This window comes from Stegostoma tigrinum, unplaced genomic scaffold, assembly GCF_030684315.1.
Source record: "Stegostoma tigrinum isolate sSteTig4 unplaced genomic scaffold, sSteTig4.hap1 scaffold_104, whole genome shotgun sequence".
In the NCBI taxonomy this organism is placed as follows: Eukaryota; Metazoa; Chordata; class Chondrichthyes; order Orectolobiformes; family Stegostomatidae; genus Stegostoma; species Stegostoma tigrinum.
The window spans coordinates 175053-189688 of NW_026728056.1; the positions used below are offsets into that span (position 1 = coordinate 175053).

The 14636-nt window shown below is 43.9% G+C and overlaps 1 long non-coding RNA gene across 1 annotated transcript in view; it reads left to right on the top strand.

The window, feature by feature from the left end:
- The window catches only part of LOC132207585 (uncharacterized), a 31571-nt gene extending 25529 nt beyond the window's left edge, over positions 1 to 6042 (top strand). Inside the window, exons 2-3 of the long non-coding RNA XR_009443598.1 lie at positions 721 to 882; positions 5990 to 6042. This is a non-coding gene — a long non-coding RNA (uncharacterized LOC132207585). The remainder of the gene's footprint in view (positions 1 to 720; positions 883 to 5989) is intronic.
- The last annotated feature ends 8594 nt before the right edge of the window (positions 6043 to 14636 follow it).

Consider the following 14636-nt stretch of genomic DNA (forward strand, 5'->3'; position numbering starts at 1 on the left):
AAACTTCAACTGACTTGGTAAGACATAACCTGCCTTGCATAATACCAGAGACAATGGGAACTGCAGATGCTGGAGACTCCAAGACAATAAAATGTGAGGCTGGATGAACACAGCAGGCCAAGCAGCATCTCAGGAGCACAAAAGTGCTCCTGAGATGCTGCTTGGCCTGCTGTGTTCATCCAGCCTCACATTTTATTGTCTTGCATAATACCATGCTGGCTGTCCCTTATTAGCCCATACTTTTGAGACATGAGACACTCACCAGTCTGTAGTTTCCTGGAAAGTCCCTGTTTTCCTGCTTGAACAGAGGAACGACTTTATCCACTCACCAGTCTCCGCAACCCCTCCAGTGCCTGGCAAGGATATCAGATCCTGTTGAAAGTGGGGTGTTGATGCATTTGTGTCATGATTGTGTTTTGTTTCAGCCCTAACATTGAAAGCAGTGTAAGAATGTGTTTGTGCAGCAGGCGAGGTGTGATGAGACTGAGCCTTCATACAATTGCAAGATGTTGAAAATTTGCCATTATTTATGAAAACAGTGATAAATTTCCATGATCAACATTTCTGTTACACTGCAATGATTATCCCGTGGCATGTAAAATGAGAAAGATACGATAAAATGAGACTGGGTCATATGCAGGGAGAATGTTTGCCTTTCATGTCTATAGAAGTAGTGAAATATTTCCGTGAATCTAAAAGTCACTTTTCCGTTCATTGAAGGACACAATCATCGCCTTGGAAGCTTCATCACGATACTACTTTGCATTTCTGAAGAGGGAAGAAGAAATCAACATGAAAATTCAGTTCCATGGTTTTGGAAGTCCCATTGAGAACACGATTCATTTGCGCCGGCATAATGCTCTGACCGAGAAAGAATTGAAGGTGAGTTTGTAGTTTGGAAGATCGCAGCAATTTATGCATCAACTTCTTGATCGATAATGTTCCATTGCTTTCAAACTGCATTTTCCACTCTGCAAGATAATAACTGTGAGAACAAGCAACAGCATCGGTAGGTGGTCTATGGGGAATGCAATGTTACAAAACCCGATCCATTCAACAACATATTTCAGATATGTCAACAAATTAAATATTCCAGCACAGGATAAAACAAGGAAGATGAGAGTGAGGAGGCAATAGCTCTGATGACAAAAGAACAGAAATTTACCTTTATCCATTCGAGCAAAAAAGCAGGCACGCAAATAAATAATCATCTAACAATGCACATGTGCAACGGAGGCTACAGGGGGACTAAAAATGCCGAATTGTTGTCATGCGTATTGCTGAAAGGATGATTGAAACAGAATCTGTGGTAAATTTGAAGAAATACAGATGATGCATCTCAGGATGTTGGAGGAAGAACATTTATGGACTGAGGCAAATTGTATTGCCCTTTTCAGGAGTTATTGGGTTCATAATGAATTGAAACACTTCCTTCTGTGCTGAAAGCTTTAGTTTAGTTGCAGCTGGATGACAATTTCTGTTCCTGGTAGTATTTAGCAAACTGTTAAAAGTGAATGTCACTGCACAGAATTCCAAACATGACTCCAATCAGTAGAGAAAATATCCAAGGTGTGTGATGAGTTGTATCCTCTCATGTTGAACAGCGCAGCGACAGATACAATGGAGGCACTGATGATAATGTTCCCAGAATCCTTAGATTGTGGAAAATTCGCAGAGGATTGAAAGATGGTGAACATAACACCATTATTACAAAGATACTTGGACAAAATAGTAAGCAAGTATTGCCAATTTAGGTCAACCTGGGTAGATGTTCATGCCGGCAATGAAAGATGAAATAACAGGGTACTGAGTGTGCTATAACATCCGACAGAGTGAACATCCTTTCATAACGGGGAAATAATACTTGACAAACTTGCTACAGTGCTTTGAGAAGGAAACAAACATTACTGATGAAGGACCACCAGTTGATGTCGTACATTGAGATTTCAACAAAGCATTTGATAAGGTACAGCTCGTAAGGTGTCTCGAAGGAAAAGAGCCCGTGTGTTCAACGGTAGTATGTTCGGATGGACAGAGGACTGCATCGTTAATAGAAGTAGAGTTGTAGCAGCAAGATGGTAACTGACAAGTCATGTACAGCCACAGAGCGAATGCTGCGGAGGCCGTACACCTCATGTTGACTGGGTTGATTTCAGAAATGGCGGAGGGGATTGCTATGCTTAGGAAAGTTGGGCAGGCAGGGACTACGTTCATTGGCGTTTTTAAGATTGAAAACAATCTTATTTTTTCAACATTTAAGATTCTTAAGAGGCTTGATAGTGTATATCCGTAGAGATTACTCCTATTTGTGAAAGATTTTACGACCAGAGGCCACATTTTCAAATTGGTTGCCCATTAATTCAGGGAAGAATTACTTCTTTCAGGTTGCAGCAATTTATTGAACACTTTAGCCAAGAAGGTTTTAGAGGTAATGCCATTAATCATATGCTAGGCTGTAACGGCCAGGTTAATTTTTAAATCAAGAAACAATGATAATGAGAAAAGGGTCTAGGCCTGAAACGTCAGCTTTTGTGCTCCTGAGATGCTGCTTGGCCTGCTGTGTTCATCCAGCTTCACACTTTGTTATCTTGGATTCTCCAGCATCTGCAGTTCCCATTATCAGTGATAATGAGAAAAGGGTAGTCTTTACAGTGGAAGATACTTCAAGGATCCCCTTATTACTAAAGAACACAGGGAGGAATTAAACACATCACTACCACACCATCACTACCATGAGAAAAGTAGCAGTAGACAATCTAATGGAGTGAAAGCAGATTGGACTCTTTGCCGTGATGGTTTACTTTCTAAGATTCTAAACAATGAGCTTCAGAGTCGGTGTCTGCTTTGACTGTAATTTCCCAAAAAGGTTTAGATTCCAGAGAAGCATCTGAGGGCTGGAAAACTGCTGATGTGACATCCCTGTTTAAAAAGGAGAGAGGCAAAAAGAAGATAACTACAACCGAACCAGCCTAACATCTATTGTTGGAAATATGTGGCAATCAACTATGAAGAAAATAGTAGCAGAACATTTGGAAAATCAGAATCTAATCAAACAGAATCACCATAGCCTGATGAAAGAGAAATTATGTCTGGCTAATTTGTTTGGGTTTTTGGAGGAAGTTTTGGGAGGAGAATTAATAGAGGAAAACCAGTAAATGTGTTGTGTTTGGACTTGGAGAAAGCATTGAGAATGTACTCAAAAGTAATAAGCTAAGAGCTGAGGTTTTGAAGGTAGTATATTGCTATGGATCAGTATACTTTGCACGTTCTGGAAGGAGAGATCACATCTCGAGTGAAATGCACCTAGTGAATATATATTTTGGGGAACTTGGTGGCAATCCGGTAAGTCAGTGCAGAGGGTAAGAGGTGCCATTTGCTTGCTGTTTTTGCCTGATAGTTCGTAAGCATTTTTTTTGAGACAGGGTGAATTGAAGCCAGAATCAGGGACCGAGAGGGTGAACCAGGTTCATTGGTTGGTGATCGCTACTGGTTTAAGAATCTATTATCGGTAGCTTTCAGATTGAAAGTAAATCGGAGAAATATTTACAGGCTACAAACTAAAAGACCAGAATGTTTTCAAATCAAATTAAGAGCGAAGTAATTGAAATGGAGATGCCAGGCCAGATGATGATTTGTACCTACATGACGGGCGAGTGGTCAGGCCCCATACTCCAGCTTAGGGTTGATGAACTGGAATCTCAGTTTTTACCAATCAACAAATCATGTGGGGGACAGTTACCGGGGAATGCTGTGCTTCAGGAGGCAGTCACACACCTTAGATTAACTAGCTGAAACTTGGTCAGTGGCCAATGACAAAGAACAGGGCAGGTGGAAGGTTTCAGGATGTAGTGCAGAAGGAACCTTGGCCTTTGATCTTATCTAACAGGTTTGAGATTCTTTCTTCCTGTGTGGATGAGAGTGCAGGGTATAGGGAAGATGAGTAAACTGACTGTAGCACTGTGGTACAGGGGGACATTGAAGAGGGAATAAAAAGTGAAATGTAGTTATAATCAGAGGTAGTATAGTTAGGGGAATGAACACTGTTCGTTGTGACCAGGATCGAGAGTCTCGAAAGTAGTGTTGCCTGCCTGGTGCCCAGGTTCAGGAGATTCCATCTCGGCTACAAAGGAACTTGAAGTGGGAGGAGTAGAAATCCAGCTATCGTGGACCACACAGGTACCATTGATATGGAAGAAAGAGGAAAGAGGTTCTGCTGAGGGATTATGAGCACCGAGGTGCTGAGGTGAGAAAGCAGAACCAGAATGGTAATAATCTCTGGATTATTATCTGAGCAATTTGGCACGGTGTGAACATAATTATAGATGTACATTGTTCAAATGGTGGCATGGCAGAAATGTGTTTGAATTCATGGGACATTGGCATGGGTATGGGGAAGGAGGGAGTCGTTCTGGTGTTATAGGCTCGACGAGAATCATATTGGGACAAGTATCCTCGCAAAATACAGAGCTAGGTCTGGGGCTAGGGCGTAAAAATAAAAAGTGTGGAGTGGGTGAGCTCAGTTGCATGGAAAATTGTGGAAAAAGTTAGAAGCTGGTAAGTGCTCAGCAAAGTTTCCAGAGCAAGTAATAGGACAAAAAGTATGGAAATGGTCAGGAGTCTCACTTCAGCTGCAGCAGATAAGAAGGGTGGCTGTAAATGCCAGACTGAAGATCTTGTATTGAATTGCAGGGAGTGTATGAAACAAAGTGAATGAGTTTGTGGTGCAGATTGAAATTGACAGATACATCACTCTGGGTATCACAGAGAGGTGGTTGTTAGGGGATAAGTGTTGGGAACGAAATAGCCAATGATTCATGTCCGATAGAAAGAACAGGCAAATGAACAGAGATAACAAAGTGTGGAGCTGGATGAGCACAGCAGGCCAAGCAGCATCTCAGGAGCGTAAAAGCTGACGTTTTGTGCCGAGACCGTTCTACTTCTGTGTGTTCATCCTGCTGTGTTCATCCAGATCCACACTTTGTTATCTTGGATTCTGAAGCATCTGCAGTTCCCATTATCTCCGATACAAATGGACAGAGATGCCAGGGTTGGCTTGTCAGTAAGAAATGAAGGAACCAAATGAAGGAACGCGCTGAAGGAACCAAAGCTCTTGTGCTTGTTTATTAATGACTTGGAGGAAAGCGGTGCATGTGCTGTGGCTAAATTTGTAGATGACTGAAAAAATATTTAGAAAGACAAGGCATGGCCCAGAAACAGAGATTTACCAGGATGTTACTTGAATCGGAATGTATTAGCTATAAGGAGGGTTTGGTGGAAATGCTGTGTCATGATACATGTAATGAGATCAACCATGATCTCACCGAATGATGGAGGAATATTCAATGGGCCAAATGACTTTTTTTGTGAGTCTTCTTGTTTGACAATGCATTCATGAAGGTGTTTTTTTTTTCTCTCTTGGATAAGATGTGGAAATGAAATGTATACGAGATGATGGGAACTGCAGATGCTGGAGAATCCTAGACAACAAAATGTGAGGCTGGATGAACACAGCAGGCCAAGCAGCATCTCAGGAGCACAAAAGTGCTCCTGAGATGCTGCTTGGCCTGCTGTGTTCATCCAGCCTCACATTTTGTTGTCATGAAATGTATACACTTCCTTTTCATCTGGGAATAAATAATTGTTCTGAACGATTTCCATTGACTAATAGCAATCTGACAAGCTTCGCAATGTAAAGAGATTTTTAGCTTCTTTTTAATTGTAAAGGTATTCTTTGGAATTAATTTGGCATATATTATTTGCATCTCAGGAAGTATGTTCATCACTGCATCTCAAAAAGTGCTCTGTTGTATGACAGTAGCTTTTTAAAGATCACTTCAATGGTTGTGATTTTGAGTTGCCATAACACACATTAAATTACACTGTTGGCCAATCTGTCCATGATTATTTCATTATCTTATGTTTCAAACAGACAAGGAAATATTGGTGATGCAATGAAGTGTTTGACTCTCAAATATAATTGCTGTTATAGTTTCCACTTGGAAGAAAGATTCACATCAAATTGACTGGTCAAGGAAATGGGACACTGACTGTGAGTACTTTGAATGTTCGAGTTATTCCTAAAATGAAAGTTATGACCTTGATGATTTCTCTTTCATGCAGATATGAAGAGACTCTTTTAAAATATCCTCTCGGTTAGTGGTTCAGGCATAAAAGTGCAATATGTATATTTATGTATATACATGTACATGCGTCATCTGAAAAGATAATGAGTATAAATCACTTGTGACAAGGTGAGAATGAGTTATCCAGATAGTAAGAACTGCCAATGTTGGTGTCTGAGATAACACATTGTGGAGCTGGAGGAACACAGCAGGGCAGGCAGCATCAGAGGCTGAGGAAAGTTGAGGTTTTGGGTCAGGACCCTTCCTGAGAAATGGAGGGTGGAAGGGAGCTCAGAAACAAATAGTTTTGAGGGGGAGGAGGTGGTAGGGAAGGTAGGTGGGATGGTGATAAGTGAGTACTATCCAGATTGGAACAGATTTTCCCCAGGGGGTATTGAGTACGAATTCCAAATCGCTCTCAAAATCTTAGTGACTGTTAACATTGATGTTTTTTGTCTGTGTGTTTCAGTAATTGCATGAAAGTTGAATGGTTCGTTGAGAGTGAGGAACCTATGGACTCTCAGACACCAAGATGGAATTTAGTTCGAAGAGTGACTTCAAAATAGTTGCTTGCTTTTAAAATCTTGACCATTTTTGCTGTCCAGTTGAATGAATTTAGCTTCATACTGCTTCAATAGGAATTAGTGTTTAATAGGAACATATTTGTGAAACTTACAGTTCCGTAAGTTTTAGCATAAACTGGTCCAGCCTTTCGGTGCTTGCAAAAAGGCCCACCTCTCCATTAATACCGAAGGAAAATTGGAGTTTAAAAGTAAGTTCACCCGTTGTCAGGGAATGAAATGTTAATGTTGACTCGAAAATAATTTTTAAAAAAGTCATATATTTGTGTAACACTGAACTCAAATTAAAATTTGGATATGCTAGTTTTACAGATGGTTGGATATTGAATTCATTTTAAATGAGGGTGAAGATCACTTTAAATCCAGCATATTTGTGAAGAAAAGAAATAGCATATCAAATAAAATTAACTGCATGACTCTTCATAGCCCTATATGTAGAATTTCATTCTGAACTATGAGACAGTTGTGACCCCATACTACCTCAGTGCTCATGGCAAGAGTAAGACTCCTGTTTGACGTGCTGTGCACTGCATGGAATGGCGGCAACATCAGATTCATTGATGCTTGAGAATCAAAAGAATATGACGATAAGATTTAAAATCAAAATCTCATTGAACACTTCAAGGAATGTATTACAGGAAGAGGGGGAAAGCATGTATGACTAATAGAAGGTGGTGGCGCAGATCACATAGACCTGTGTGCTAAAACTTATGACAAATTTCACATTGAATGGAACAGTTTAAACAGGCTGGAGGAAGCAGACATGCCAGCCCAAACTTTTTGAATTTGAGCATTCTGTTCATAAACATCAGCAAAATTGTTGGAAACATGTTTATTCTTTCTCTTTTATTGCACAGAACCATACGATTAGACTGTTTTGATGAGAAATTTAAAGATTACGTGTCCCATCCGTTTGACTCACAGTTTGGTACCATAGGTTGGTACGATCTTCGTTGGAGAAGGAAAAGGGATGTTCCAGATACAGAAAACCGTCAAACCATTTACAACAAAGTCCGTTTCTGGTTAGTATTAATTAATGCAGTTAACATTTTTAGCTCGACATGATTGCACAATGGAGTCGATAAGAAAATTCCATCTGATATTCCACATAAATTTTAAGTGGATATTAAAGCAGCTCATTTCTTTTTCACGCTGTATGCTGCTTTTAAGAATGGTTGTCTTATTGTCGAAATGTTTAGCTTTGACTCCATGGCTTCTTCCATTAGCTCACATTGAAACACATGTTTCTTCAGCCAAAAATGCACATTTACCCGGTGTAGCTTGACTAACCTTCCCCTGTGGTCGTTCCCCTGAAATCCCCTGCGGTAGCTCCCCTGAAAAACAACTATACCATTTTGGATACTGTTCCGGGGACGACTTCGCAGGGGTATGCAGTAGGGTGCAGGTCTCTGGCACAGAGTCTGTCCCTCTTGCACAGAAGGGGAGCGGGGATAGGAAGAGAGTGACAGTCATTGGGGACTCAATAGTTAGAGGGACTGATAGAAGATTTGCCGGGAACGAAAGAGACTCACGATTGGTGTGTTGCCGACCAGGTGCCAGGGTCTGTGATGTCTCGGATCGTGTGTTTAGGGTCCTGACGGGAGAGGCTGACCAGCCCCAAGTCGTGATATACATAGGCACCAACGGCATAGGTAGAAAGAGGGATAGGGATGTCAGGCAGGATTTGAGGGAGCTAGGGTGGAAGCCGAGAGCTAGAACAAGCAGAGTGGTCATCTCTGGTTTGTCACCCGTACCACGTGATAGCGAGGCAAAGAACAGGGAGAGATTTCAGCTGAAGACGTGGCTGCAGGGATGGTGCAGGTGGGAGGGCTTCAGGTACATGGACAATTGGGGCTCATTCTGGGGAAGGTGGGACCTGGACAAACAGGACGGTCTCCACTTGAACCAGAGGGGCACAAATATCCTGGGTGGAAAATTGGCTAGTGCCATTCGGGTGGATTTAAACTAGCTCAGAAGGGGGATGGGAAACTGAGGTGTAGTCCCAGTACACAGGAGGATGAGCGTAGGGAGGACATGGTCAGGACCTCACTGTCACAGGAGTGTGCTGGCAGACAGCAAGCTGGATTGAAGTGTGACGACTTTAATGCCGGGAGTATCCGGAATAATGTAGGTGAGGTTGCAGCTTGGATAGGTACCTGGGACTTCGATGTTGTGGCCATTTCGGAGGCATGGATAGAGGAGGGTCAGGAATGGATGTTGCAGGTTCTCGTGTTTAGATCTTTCATTAAGGTCTGGGAAGGTGGTAAAAGAGGGGGAGGTGTGGCTTTGTTGGTCAAGGACAGTATAACGGCGGCTGAAAGAACCTTTGAGGACTTGTCTACTGTGGTGGTATGGGCTGAGGTTGCCAAGGAAGGTTTGTCGACTGAGCCAGTGTGGGTGGAAGTTCGGAACAGCAAGGCAGCAGTCACTTCACTGGGGGTTTTCTACGGACCCCAAATAGCGGTTGGGAGATCGAAGAACTCATTGGCCGGCAGATTGTTGAAAAGTGCAAACGTATCAGGGTTGTTGTTATGGGTGACTTCAACTTTCCCAATATAGATTGAAACCTCCTGAGTGCAGATGGTTTGGATGGAGCCGTTTTTGTCAGGTGTGTTCAGGAGGGTTTCCTGACTCAGTATGTGGACAGGCCGAGGGGGGAGGCCATTTTGGATTTGGTGCTCGGCGATGAGCCAGGACAGGTGTCAGATCTCGTGGTGGGAGAACACTTTGGCGACAGTGACCGCAAGAGCCTCACATTTACCATAGCCATGGAAAGTGAAAGGAGCAGTTACCAGGGGAAGATATTTCACTGGGGTCAAGGAAACTATGATGCTATCAGACAGGAGTTGGGAAGTACAGATTGGGAGCAATTGTTCCACAGAAAGGGCGCAGCAGACATGTGGAGGCTGTTCAAGGAGCAGTTGTTGCGAGTGATGTATAAATTTGTTCCTCTGAGACAGATAAGAAGGGGTAAGATTCAGGAGCCTTGGATGACGGGTACAGAGGTGCTTCTTGTCAAAAAGAAAAGGCAGTGTACGTAAGGTGGAGGAAGTGAGGGTCTGGCACAGCTTTAGAGTATTCCAGGCCTGCTCGGAAGGAGCTCAAAAGATATTGCCTGTACAATTGTTACTTGTTACAACCTTTGCGTCCACGCTTGCTCATTCAATGGTGTCAAGATGCCAGCAGTGCATGTACCTTCTCCATCCCCTAATGCCGTCAGCTCACACAAGACATAGTCCTTACTTAAAATCTTCTGATCAACCAACGTTCATTGTAATGGACATTTTAGTTGTCTGTCATGAAACGAAAACTGATTCTGACTGGCATGACCTGCAGTGCAAATGAATATAATCTGCGAAACGAGATTCCTTATGGGCTTGCAGCCGCTACAAATAATTGCTTTTCAAAGACGTTGCATACATACATTTTTTTCTCCTGTCACCTTAGATTATTTTTTTGTTTATGCATGTTGTGTGGGTTTCCAGTCAGGCCCATAAACTCAGGTTGATGCAGTCACTCTTGATTGATGCAATCAACACGGTATTGAAGGAGAATTTGTGATGTTTGGAGTTTCATTCCAGTGTCTGAAGGAGTGCATCATCAAGCCACTTCAGAGCACTACTGGCGACAAATTGTTGCAAGTTTTCAAGTGTTACCGATCGTCACATAAAATATGGCCTTTTTGTTGTTGCGCTGTTCATCTTAACTGCACCATATCTAGTATTTCGGCTTGGAAACTATTTCAATTTTTTTGATTTACTTATTCAAAATCATTTATGATTGTTGTCATGATATCTACAATATGTTATTTTGATTGGACACAGAGGATTGGATCTGTCTTAATGGAAATAATGTATGCGCTTATAAAACCCCTTCTGGGCAAGGTAGTTGCTCACTGGTTAGAGTTGCTCATGCACTGGGGAGCCAATTGAGATTCCAGTCTTGGGTAACGATCTGTGTGGAATTGACACGTCCTCCCCGCGTCTGCGAGGGGCTTCTGCCATGTGCTGCAGTTTCCTCCCATTGTTCAAAGATGTGCAGGTCCTTATATGTGATTTGTGAAGCATTTCTTAAATGTTTCAATCCTGCCAGCATCCAGTGCCTTGGACAAAATAACTGGAGATGAATAAAAGATACTGTGCCTTTTGACACCATTTCCTGCTGGATTTTCATCAATCCTGCTTTATATCGGTGACAACTTCCATGACCTTTTTTGATGCTATGTCTGAATTGACAGTCTAGTTCCAAATATTTGTTGTGCAGTATTTCAAGGTCTCTGTTACAGCATACCCATGAATGTCCACTTCAAAAGATACTTCCATATCATAGAATCCCTACGGTGTGGAAACAAGCCCCTTTTGACCCAAGAAGTCCACGGCCACGCTCCAAAGAGCATCTCACCCTGACTCATCCCCTGACCCTTTCCTCAGTAACCCTACATTTCCCATGACTAACACACCTAATCTGCACATCCCTAAACACAATGGGCAAGTTTGGCATGGCCCATACACCGAGCCTGCACATCTTTGGACTGTGGGAGGAAACCAGAGCACCCAGCAGGAACCCATGCAGGCATGGGCAGAATGTACAAACTCCGCACAGAAAATCGTCCAACGGTGGGATCGAACCTGGGTCCCTGGCGCTGTGAGTCAGCAGTGCTAACCACTGAGCCACCGTGCTGCCCTTGGAGTTAGACAGAGCTTGCTTGTTCCTGGGTGGCCTCAAACTGCCAACCTCCACTTAGTGGCAAAAGTGCTGACCAACTGCACTCATCTTCACTGGTTTTTGCTTTGTATCATTGAATTCAATTCTTCAAACTCTATGATAAATATTTAAATTTCCATTGATATGTGAGCGTTGTTTTTAGTACGTAGTATTGGTTTATTATGTTTCATTGGTACATAATGAATATTGTATGTATATGCAAATGGGCAAGTTGGTAATGACGCAGTCCGCAGACCTGGAGGATAATAACACTGTCCTTCAATCGCCCACGATGCCCTCTGCAAATTGGTAGAAATCAAAAATTTCGAAAAAATTCATCTCTCCTCCCGTCAGTCGATCAAAATTAATTCAGGATTTTGTACAGGCCAATAAGCGTAAGATTACACGAGCCTACACAAAACTACTGGCTCATATTAGTTCAGGAAAGTGAAAGGGCAACAATAGAGGTAGGAGGAACTGCAGATGCTGGAGAATCTGAGATAAGAAGGTGTAAAGCTGGATGAACACAGCAGGCCAAGCAGTATCATCCGGCTCTTCACCTTGTTGTGTCAGATTCTCCAGCGCCAATTTTCTGAAGTAGGGTCTCGTTCCGAAACATCAGCTTTCTTGCTTCTCTGGTGCTGCTTGACCTGCTGTGTTCATCCAGCTCTCCACCTTGGGCAACAATAGAGTATGTTTTAAGTCACTAGATATGTTACGTGGGTTTGTCTTCCTTAGGGTGGACAATGGGATGCAGTGACTGAGGACAATGGGATGCAGTGACTGAGGGCAATGGGATGCAGTGACTGAGGGCAATGGGATGCAGTGACTGAGGACAATGGGATGCAGTGACTGAGGACAATGGGATGCAGCGACTGAGGACAATGGGATGCAGCGACTGAGGACAATGGGATGCAGCGACTGAGGACAATGGGATGCAGTGACTGAGGGCAATGGGATGCAGTGATTGAGGACAATGGGATGCAGTGATTGAGGACAATGGGATGCAGTGACTGAGGGGAATGTGATGCAGTGACTGAGGGAAATGGGATGCAGTGACTGATGGAAAGGAGATGCAGTGACTGATTGAAATGGGATTGCCGTGACTGTGGAAAGGAGAAGCAGTGACTGAGGAAATGGGAGGCGGTGACGGATGGAAATGGGATGCTCTGACTGAGTGTAAAGTGAAGCTTTGAGTGAAATGGGATGCAGTGGCTGTGTGAAATGGGATGCAGTGACTGGTGGAAATGAGATGCTCTGACTTGGGGAAAGGAAATGCAGTGTCTGTGGGAAATGGGATGCTGCGACTGAGGGTGATGGGATGCAGTGACTGATGGAAATGGATGCAGTGACTGAGTGAAATGGGAGGCGGTGACTGAGTGAAATGCGATGCAGTGACTGAGGTACTGGGAAGGAGTGACTGAGTTAATAGGGATGCAGTGCCCGTGCGGGCTTGGGGTGCAGTGACTTAGGGAAATGGGATACAGTGCCTGAGTGAAATGTGACGCACTGACTGAGTGAAATCAGATGCAGTGACAGAGTGGAATGGGATGCAGTGACTGCGTGAAATGGGATGCAGTGAATGAGTGAAATGAGATGCAGTGTCTGATGGAAATGTGATGCAGTGACAGAGTGACATGAGATGCAGTGACAGAGTGACATGAGCTGCAGTGACTGATGGAAATGGGATGCAGTGACTGAGCGACATGAGCTGCAGTGTCTGATGGAAATGTGACGCAGTAACTGAGGGAAATGGGATGCAGTGACTGAGGGACATGGGATGCAGTGACTGAGGGACATGGGATGCAGTGACTGAGGGAAAGGAGCTGCAGTGACTGTGGGAAATGGCATACTGTGACTCAGGGTAATGGGATGCAGTGACTGAGGGGAATGGGATGCAGTGAGTGTGGGAAACTGAATACAGCGTCTGAGAGATACGGGAAACAGTGACTGAGGGAAATGTGATGCCGTGACTGAGGGAAATGTGATGCAGTGACTGAGGGAAATGTGATGCAGTGACTGAGGGAAATGGGATGCAGTGACTGAGGGGAATGGGATGCAGTGAGTCTGGGAAATTGAATGCAGCGTCTGAGAGATACGGGAAACAGTGACTGATGAAAATGGGATGCAGTGATTGAGTGAAATGTGATGCAGTGATTGAGTGAAATGTGATGCAGTGACTGAGTGAAATGTGATGCAGTGACTGAGTGAAATGGGCTGCAGTGACTGTTGGAAATGGGATGCAGTGATTGAGTGAAATGGGATGCAGTGACTGAGTGAAATGAGATGCAGTGACTGAGGAAAATGGGATGCAGTCTGTGAGTGAAATGTGTTGCAGTCACTGAGTGAAAGGGGATGCAGTGACTGAGTGAAATGCGATGCAGTGACTGAGTGTAATGCGATGCAGTGACTGTTGGAAATGGGATGCAGTGGCTGAGGGAAATGGGATGCAGTGACTGACGGAAATGGGATGCAGTCAGTGAGTGAAATGAGATGCAGTGACTGAATGAAGTGGGATGCAGTGACTGAGGACAATGGGATGCAGTGACTGAGTGACATGGGATGCAGTGACTGAGGGACATGGGATGCAGTGACTGAGTGACATGGGATGCAGTGACTGTGGGAAATGGCATACTGTGACTCATGGTAATGGGATGCAGTGACTGAGGGGAATGGGATGCAGTGAGTGTGGGAAATTGAATACAGCGTCTGAGAGATACGGGAAACAGTGACTGATGGAAATGGGATGCAGTGAATGTGGGACATGGGATGCAGTGATTGAGTGAAATGTGATGCAGTGACTGAGTGAAATGTGATGCAGTGACTGAGTGAAATGCGATGCAGTGACTGAGGGAAATGGGATGCAGTGACTGAGGGAAATGGGATGCAGTGACTGAGGGAAATGGGATGCAGTGACTGAGGGAAATGGGATGCGGTGACTGACGGAAATGGGATGCAGTGACTGAGGGACATGGGATGCACTGACTGAGGCACATGGGATGCAGTGACAGAGGTACTGGGAAGGAGTGACTGAGTTAATAGGGAATCAGTGCCCTAGCGGGCTTGGGGTGCAGTGACTGAGGGAAATGGGAGACAGTGCCTGACCGAAAAGGGACGCACTGACTGAGTGAAATGACATGCAGTGACTGTGGGACATGGGATGCAGTGACTGAGGGACATGGGATGCACTGACTGAGGGAAATGGGATGCAGTGACTGAGTGAAATGGG